Source organism: Sitophilus oryzae, unplaced genomic scaffold, assembly GCF_002938485.1.
Source record: "Sitophilus oryzae breed Bouriz unplaced genomic scaffold, Soryzae_2.0 scaffold_1180_pilon_pilon, whole genome shotgun sequence".
In the NCBI taxonomy this organism is placed as follows: Eukaryota; Metazoa; Arthropoda; class Insecta; order Coleoptera; family Curculionidae; genus Sitophilus; species Sitophilus oryzae.
In genome coordinates, this window is record NW_022145816.1 from 1 (window position 1) to 9,921 (window position 9,921).

General features: G+C 32.2%; 1 pseudogene; it reads right to left on the reverse strand.

Annotated features, from left to right (window-relative positions):
- Positions 1 to 4,376: 4,376 nt before the first annotated feature.
- Positions 4,377 to 9,388, reverse strand: LOC115891377 (annotated as a pseudogene).
- Between the last annotated feature and the right edge of the window lie 533 nt (positions 9,389 to 9,921).

Here is a 9,921-nt window from a genome sequence, read left to right on the forward strand (position 1 = left end):
GGTAAATGAATTTCTAGATATATTACGAATTTTTTTGGAACTTTAGTTTCGGAGATATAAATTTAATCGGACCTTTTTAAAAATATTAATTTTATTTTTCAGAAACTATTAGGGACAGAGTTTACCAAAAATGCTTTTTATATCTACTAGTGGGTAAATGAATTTCTAGATATATTACGAATTTTTTGGGAACTTTAGTTTCGGAGATATTAATTTAATCGGACCTTTTTAAGAAAATTAATTTTATTTTTCAGAAACTATTTGAGACAGAGTATACCAAAAAAACTTTTTATATCTACTAGTGGGTAAATGAATTTGTAGATATATTACGACTTTTCTTGGAACTTTAATTTCGGAGATATTAATTTAATCGGACATTTTTAAGAAAATTAATTTTATTTTTCAGAAACTATTTGAGACAGAGTTTTATCTTCTTCTTATACTTCCGAATGCATTCTGTTCTCTTTATTGTAAATGTTGAAATGTATTGTCACTTTTAAAAATGACGTCAAGTAATGCCCAATAATTTTATATTATTTTTTGTTATTTAATTGAATTTGATTATCCATATTCAGTGTTTTACTCCACGTCATTATTAAGTTTGAAAGCTTACCAATATTGTAACGATGAATAGATTAAATATTAAAAAATAACAGAGCCGGACTTGAAATTACTTTAATTAAGTAGTGTTCAAATGTTCGAAAAAAAAAATAAGTGTGGCATATCCTCGGGCATATCATTGCACTCAGGAGTGCGAGTTCATTCAGAATCTGAAATAAAAAATGCAGGTCCGTATTTAAAAAAATTAAGTTGCCCTCTGTATCTCACAAATTATCAGCTAATTTGAAAATCTATAAACACTATCAGATAGCCCTAATAAAGTAGCCATGAGAATGTGCAATTAGTTTTTTGATTTTCTAAAAAGTAACGCCAAGAAAAAATAAAATTAACTTTCAAAAATATCCGTTTTTTTCCAAAAAACTCAGCAGTCCTTAAAATTTTTAAAACTTTTTCGATGGTATCTTGGTGAGCATCCTAAAGCGCAACTTTGCCCCAATTTAACCATCTTCGTATCTCTGACGGTTTCCGATATACCAATGCTCGTACCTCGAATTTGTAGCACCCTGTATATGTATAACATATTTACCTCATTTTACTTTGTATCTTGCAAGGGTTGATAACATTGACGATTGTAAACCTTAATGGTAATTCACATGAATAAAGAATTTTGAATTTGAATTTGAAAGATTTAAGCGAACTTCCTCGTTTCAATATATTACATTTTATATAATAATAATGAGACTAAAATAATATAGACTAAAGACTAAAAAATATACATAAACAGTAGAGGCAGTGTAAAAAGCAAGCGTATTCAATGGTGAATATTTCATTTTAATGATAAACATAAAATTACAGTTATGGGTTAGAACCTTTAGTTTTAGAACAACAAAATAAAACGCTTAATCACCACAATACACTTTTACTTTTGCACTGGACACGCGTTTCGCTACCCTTTTAGCATCATCATCAGATGATTAAAACTGAACTATCTACAAATTGAGCGTTTATATACTCGCTCAGTTGGCTCCGAGTAGGCGTGGCAAAAACTAGCCAAGCGACTCAAAGCCAACCGATCATAGCAATTAATAAAGATTTTTGGGAAAAAATAAAGGTGAGTTTTATTAAAGAATCATATACCTAAAATCTAAGGATTTTGACATATTTCACATTTTGTGAAAATGAAGAGTAAGTTTTGAATTTCTATAACAGCCACCTAAATTTTAGTTGACCTGGTATAGCCCGATATTTAATTACAGTAACCATTGTATGTTAAACCAAATTGAAATTTGACCCGAAGACTTATACAGGGTGAGACAAAATTCAATGGAACATTAGTAACTTTTAAAAGCAAGTTACTCCTTTATTTTAAATGGAACACTCAAGTATATTTTCCGATATTAAATGGGGAATTTATATATCTTCAAAATATTATTAAGGTTGCCTACACCTCAGACAAGTATTTTCCTAGATATTTTAATTTTATGATTTTGCGTCAGTAGATCTTTATTATTTGAAAAAATGTAGGGTGGCTGTGTGATATACCTTTTATTAACTTAACAAAAATTAAAGATTATAGAGTATAATACTCAACGGTAATAAAAAGATATGCGTTTAAAACATATTTTAATTATTACACAATAAAATTAAAATTAGATATAAACCTATAATTATGTGACAAAAATTAGCTAGACGTAATCAAATGCTCAAAATGCTTCCTTTCCTGTTAACTGCATAAAATGATTGTCTTTTCAAAAGGATCTTATCATTTTAAGAGTCTGGTAGTATGTATATAGTGTTGTGATGAGTGCGGTTACTACTCTGTGGAATTGGACAAGGACGCAACAGTGAGAGCGCGGGAACGCAGTCGAGGTTACGTTAAGTTCACGTTAAGTTTAGTTTATGCTACCTGTACATTTACCTGTACATAAGTTAATAAATAAATATAAATAATAAATCAACGTGTAATTAATATCACAAATAATACAAAGAGGCATATGTGGAGTTCTAGCTCGAAACCTACAATAATTTCTCTAATGTTGTCGACAATAGTTGGTCGAGTTTTGTAAACATTGTCTTTAACATATCCCCATAAAGAAACCGACTAGATAAAATCAGGAGCATTTAAGTATTCTACTAATTGGTGAATGCACACTGCATTCACCAAATGATAGAATCATATCAATTCTTTCTGATGTAGAATAAGTTTGCATTTTCGACAAATTTCTGAGAATTTTTTTTGTTTTAACTGACACAAAATGATAACTAGTTGATAAAGTTGGACTAATTAGACAGCTATGTTTAAGTAACGTCAGACATATCACCAGCCACCTAGATTTTATCAAATAATAGATCTACTCAGATCAAATCATATAAATGAAAATATCTACGAAAATCTTTGTTTTGAGGGGTAGGCAACCTTAATAGTATTTTGAAGACACATGAATTCTCCATTGAATATCGGAATAATATACTGGGTGTTCCCTTTAAAATAAAAGTGTAACATGCTTTTAAAAGTGACCAATGTTGAGTATTAATTTGTCTCACCCTGTATAACTTTTTGGATCAAGTTTTAATTTCATTTAAGTACAATAATTAATTTAACTACATATTAGGCTATACCAGGTACATAAATTCCAATTTAGGTAATTTTTATTGTAATTTAAAAATTTTTCTTTATTCCTACAAAATGTTAAATATTATGTCAAAAACTTTACATTTTAGTCATATGCTTCTCTTATGGTGCGTTTAGACTTGAGCACGCACGCACTGATCCTCCGCGAATGCTCAAGTGTAAACGGCTGTGCGCGCACGCTCACTCTGAATCTGTCTATGCGCGAGAAGCCGCAAACGTGAGCCGTCTGGTATCGGTTTTTGGTCCGTGCTCAAAGGGATTTTATGTGTGCGCGAACGCTCAGTTTGGACCGGCAATTTGTTTTGTCTGCATGTGTGCGTGCGTCTGTGATTTTTTCGTTTTCTTTATTAAAATTATGGAGTGGACCAATGAATCCTCGTTATTATTAATTCAAGAATATGAAAAGTTGCCGATATTATGGGATGTTAAACATTCTTTATATTATTCAAAATCCAAAAAAATGACGCATGGCAAGACCTTGTAAATAAAATTAATATTGAACATGTCGATATTAATGAAGCACAAAAAAAATGAAAAGCCTTCTGGGATCATTCAGGAGAGAAAAAAGTAAAATAAATAAAAAGTAGTATGGGGTACAGGAAAAGGTATGGCAAGTATTGAAAAAATGTAACATTTGTTGTTTTAATGTATTTATTTCAATTTACAGGAACCAATGAAATTTACAAAACCAAATGGTTTGCCTTTGAGGCAATGGAATTTCTGTTCTACAGGGACGAACCACGAGTTGGTTTAAACACAGAAACTGTAAGTATGCAGAACTATTGATATTTATTTTGCCATGCGACTGCTCCGTTACTAATAAAATATTCAGAAAATTCGTTACGAACAGCTTCTGATTCATTTCTTGGTCGTCTAGGGATTCGTCGCAATAGAAGTAATGAATCCGGATTCGGATGTACTTCTTGCCTCCAGCGACCTTGCGTGACTAAGCCATTATTTTCATTATCCAAAAAATCTGGTGGAGTATAAGTATTGCGAGAATTGTGACGTCGCAAAAAATTATGAAGATAGGCAATTGCCATAACTATAATCTCTGCATTGTTTGGTTGTAAGAGCATTGGTTTGCGAAGTATTCGAAATACTGCTGACATAATACCGAACACGTTCTCTACTATACGTCTCGCTCTGCTTAATCGGTAATTGAAAATCCGCTTTGGTGTACCTGGTAGGTGATTTCCAGAGTAAGGCTTCATAATATACTCCTCTAACGGAAATGCTTCGTCAGCCACTATAACATATGGTTGTTTCTTCTGTCTACCAGGTAAAGATTTGGGTGGTGGTAAATTCAACTCTCCTGTTGTTAAACGGCGATGAAGTACAGTTTTCTTAAATGCGCCCACATCAGATATTCTTCCTGGAGTTCCGACATCCAAAAACATTATGTTATAATCGGCATCCACTAGCGCAAACATTACGATACTGTTCATTGACTTATAATTAATTATAGTATTCACTTCCACTATGGATGGGACTTTGTAATATCACGTGCTTGCCATCCATAGAGCCAACGCAAATTCGGAAAATTCCATACATTTTCGAATTGTTGGGAGACTTTATACCAGTCTTCTGGAGTAGAAGGCATCTGGAAAAAAATAATACCTACATATGTATATTTAAGCCTATACAAAAATGAGTAATATCAACTATTGATACTTTTCGGCAACTGCGGTATCGATAGTTATCGATATATTAATATTTTATCCATGAGTAATAGAAAAGATTCAATTCTTATTTCTTTATGATATTTACGCATGATGTTAATACATCATATTATTTATGTATTTTTTTATATCTATTTTTGAAATGAAACTTCTTTACGCGCGCTGGGAGTAAAAATTCAAGGCCGTGACACACTAGCGAGCGAGACGTAAAGTGGTAAGGATGCGCGCTGGGAGTAAAGCACAGGCTACGACTTAAAAATACGTAGTGACGCGACGTGTTTTATTTTACGCGTATAAAACTATTTGTTACACGTAAAAGCTATTTTGAACGCGTAGGAAACTATTTTTTATGTGTAAAAAAACTATTTGTTACCTACACGTAAAAAATATTTTTAAAGCGTAAAAATCTATTTTTTACACGCAAAAAAATATGTTTTATACGTAAAAGCTATTTTTAACGCGTAAGAAACTATTTTTTATGTGTAAAATACTATTTGTTACACGTAAAAAATATTTTTAACGCGCAAAAAGCTATTTTTTACACGTAAAAGCTATTTTTAACGGGTAAAAAACTATTTTTTACACGTAAAAGCTATTTTTAACGCATAAGAAACTATTTTGTATGCGTAAAAAATATGTTTTTTAATTTATTACTCCTTCAACTATACATACTATACATATGTATATATTACTACTTCAAATATGCGCACATAGTGCACTTACAATTTTTTTTATTGCAGGAGAAAGATGATGCTCATAATACTGATGATGCTGATAATACAATCGCTACTGATAGTGAGCTCCAGGAAGAGGAGGAAATGAGAGAATTAGCCGGTTCCGAAATAATGACACAGCCGAAGCCACTGTCACAAATACGCAAAGGAGGAAAACGAAAGTTAAAAGAAGTAGAGGACCCACGCATTAATGAAGCGTATCAAATCCTGAAAAATAAGGGGGAACCGGAGGGGTGTCTCACTAGTGAAATTACATGTACATTTTCTTGGCAGTCGTTGGCAGTCGTTGGCAGTCATTGGCAGTCTTGCCGCAGTCGCCTGAAATAATTACATGGCAGTCATAGGCAGTCTTCTTCGCAGTCATCGGCAGTCGCTTGGTAGTAAGATGATATTTTGGCAGTACGTGTACATTTTTTACCCAAGTGAGACACCCCTCGGGGGATCCCAACAATCCATATTCTGCTTACGGCCAACACATTGCAAGAAAATTAAATGGTTATTCTAGACAAACTCAAATATTAGTAGAACGCGCTATTAATAATATTTTATTTGAAGCAGATATTACCCCAGTGCAGTTATGACATTCGCCATGTTGAAATTGCAAAAATTTTTAGAAAGCTGCGACCATTGAAAATAGTTAGCCTTAGTAACCCTTATTAACATACTAAAAGTCCCCATTTGTCCGGTGTGTGCGTCATCAAAAAAAATCGGCCGCCATCTTGAATTTTGGTACTTTTTGGGAAAAAATGTAAATAACTCGAAAACGGTTTGTTATAGCGAAAAACCTCAAGAGGTAAAAATTAAAGAGAATAAAAAACTCTATTAGAATCAATAAAAAATAGTTTTTTACTACTAACGCAATGACGTACAAAAAAATTTTGAAAATCCAGCAAATTTTAAAAGGAATCACCGAAATGCAAATTACTAATTTTTTAAGCTTATTAACAAATAACATGGATATTTAGCATCAATTCAACTGAAATACAATCCTTGTGACATTTTCAAGAAATATTTTTCATTGGTAGGTTAATAACATTTCAAAATTAACAAAAATTGTAAAAGCTATCTTTTACTAAATACATGTGTACTAATAATGTGCGAAAGCAGTATCCACCTTGTCCCGGTCGGGGCTATTTGCACTTAAACCTAGGTCTTATTGTTATTATATATATTATTTTGTAAACAACTTGTTTTTAAAAATACAGTGACAGTTTGAAAAATTAGGCTACATGTTGGAAGAAAAAAATAAAATATAATGTAAACTGGCGACTTTCAAAACGTTTCAAAAAGATCCTCATCTGCGACAAATTACATTCGTTTTTTTTAGATCCTGCAGCACAAAAATCTGAGCTAGTCGAAGCTGGAAATACATTCATATTTTCATTATATGGTCGACATAGGCTAGCAAAAGATTTAGATCAGTTGAGGTATTTTAAATATAAAGCCCTTACATCTCGTCAGGTACTTATAGTAAAAATTTTGAAAGCAGCTGAAAATCATTATTATAGGACCTATTTATAAATGCAGTATTGGCTAAATAACGGAGAAGAGGCAACAGTATGTGGATGGAGTAAAAAACGGATACCTCAGTTCCAAAAACAATGTCAAACGCATTGGCACCAGAATTTGTATTGAAAATGATTTACTAATTAATTGCAAATCTGGATGTAATAAACTATGTACCACTGCGATCAAAAAAAAGTAGGACAAGAATTAGTAGTCCCAGATGGAACTCCTGGTCTATAAGGATATTTGAATTATATTGAATTTTTTTTTATTTAGCCAACACTGTTTTTTTGTTTATTCCTAATGCATCTGCAATGTCCCTTATGGGAACCCCATCCCTTAATCGCGTAAATATAATCGATCTTTGCTAAAAGTTAAAGGCATTTTTTAAAAATTACGTGACACTGACACAAGAATACAGACCAGCAGATTAAATCATATTTTGTTGTAATATTTTTTTAATCGCAATGGTACATGTTTAAAATCCAATATGCCATGTTCGTGCTTGTGTGGTAACTGTAATGGTATTTCTTGCGAGAACAAACAAATATCGGTCGATGAAGAACAAATCGAATAAAATTGTAAATTTCATTTTTTTTCTAGAGATGACAGTTTGAAAAGTTAGGTTACAAGTTGGTAACACATTTTTATTAAAATGATCATAATTTGAATTATTGTTATTCGATTTGTAGGGGTATGAATGTATTTATCATAATGAAAAAGTGTTAAGATCGTAGATGATATTTATGTCAAAAAGACATCCGTTTATTACATTTTATTTTTTTCTTCCAACCTGTAGCCTAATTTTTCAAACTGTCACTGTATTTTTAAAAGCAAGTTGTTTACAAAATGGTAACAAAAAGACCTTGGTTCAAGTGCAAATAGCCCCGACCGGAACAAGTTGGAGGCTGCTTTCGCACATTATTGCATGTATTTAGTAAAGGACAGCTTTGACAATTTTTGTTAATTTTGAAATATTATTAAACCACCAATAAATATTTCTTGAAAATGTCACAAGGACTGTATTTTAGTTGAATTGATGCTAAATATCCATGTTATTTGTTAATAAGCTTAAAAGAATAGTAATTTGCATTTCAGTGATTCCTTTTAAAAATTGCTCGATTTTCAAAAAAAATTTTTACGTCACTGCTTAAGGGTAATAAACTATTCTTTATTGATTCTGATAGAGTTTTTTATTCTCTTTTATTTTTACCTCTTGAAGTTTTTCGCGATAACGCACCGCACCGTTTTCGAGTTATTTACATTTTTTCCCAAAAAGTACCAAAATTCAAGATGGCGGCCGATTTTTTTTGATGACGCACACATCGGACAAATGGGGACTTTTAGTATGTTAATAAGGGTTACTAAGACTAACTATTTTCTACGGTCGCAGCTTTCTAAAAAATTTGGCAAATTCAAAATTATTTGCATGAGTCTCCATATGGGCCGAATGCAATATACGTCTGCTATGGCTACTAATGAAAGCCTCTCTCACTTAATAAATAATAAACACCCGTTTTTTCCTTGTAATATTTCCACAGTCTCTCCCCCACAAACGTCCCCAGCTTTCAGTAATGAATACTCGGCTACATCGAACACCAGCTTTTATCACGACATTACATCTCCAAGTACGCCTGATATAAATATTTCAGAATATAGATGTACAAATACCCTATCATCTGCTTCTACCTTCACTGAATAATTATTTTTTTAAGAATCAATTTAGTTTTTTTTTCAATCATTTTTCAATCATTTCAATTTAGTTTTCTTTATTTCAGGTGTTTTTTTTATATTAATTATTTAAAACTTACAATAAATTATTATAAAAATAATTTTGTACATACCTTTATATATCCTTTCTCCCGTAGAACTTCTACTATTTCTCGACATACTTCGGGAATAATATAGGCGATGGAAGATTTAGAAATTTTAAAAAGATACTGTAGGCTGCTGTATGAGTCTCCACTTGCCAAGAAACGTAAAGTCAAAGCTAAGCGTTCTCTTGACGATATTGCTATTCTAAAATTTGTATCTTTTTTCGTAATTTTAGGCGTTATTAAATTGAGCAAATATTCAAAGTCGGGCCTTCTCATTCTTGTGAAGTTTTTAAACTGATCGTAGCCCTCCTCAGACACTAAGTTGTTTAATAAATTATGTCGACTTCTAAACATTTGGGTTTGCCACCAGCGACGATGTTTTCGATTTTTCTTCTTTTTAATAATTAAGCTGTGCATAACAATGAATGCAGCCGCGGCTATTTCTTGGTCGTCCATTATTTTCACCAACACAACTCTGCTGTGCGCGCATAAGTGGATTACTTCATTCGTCGAAATATATGTTTTTAATTTGAACGGAGCCGCGAGCGCGCACGAATGCCGTGCGCGCACGCTCAGCTCGTGCGTGCTCAAGTCTAAACGCACCATTATAAAATGCATCTTTATTTTTCTCCCAGAATCCGAAAATCCATTAATACATATACAAAAAACACAACTTTAATATGTCACTTTTTCGACATCGTACACCCTGTAGAACTCTCTATATTTTTAAAAAGTGCTTTGAATTAACCTACATATGCTCACAAAATTTAATTTCAATATAAACTGTCGTTCTCGGCGGCGTATGAGAGGCGCCACCCTGTATAAGCAAAATAGATAAAGAAAACGGAAGTCCGAAATTCTTTCAGTTTTATTTTTTTTTCTTAAATATACTTGAACCTCATAAAACTCTTTCAGCATAGTCACTCTTTCAGTGATTAAACTAAAAATACTCGTCTGGCAAAAAACGCAAATGGAAACAAGTTTGTTTT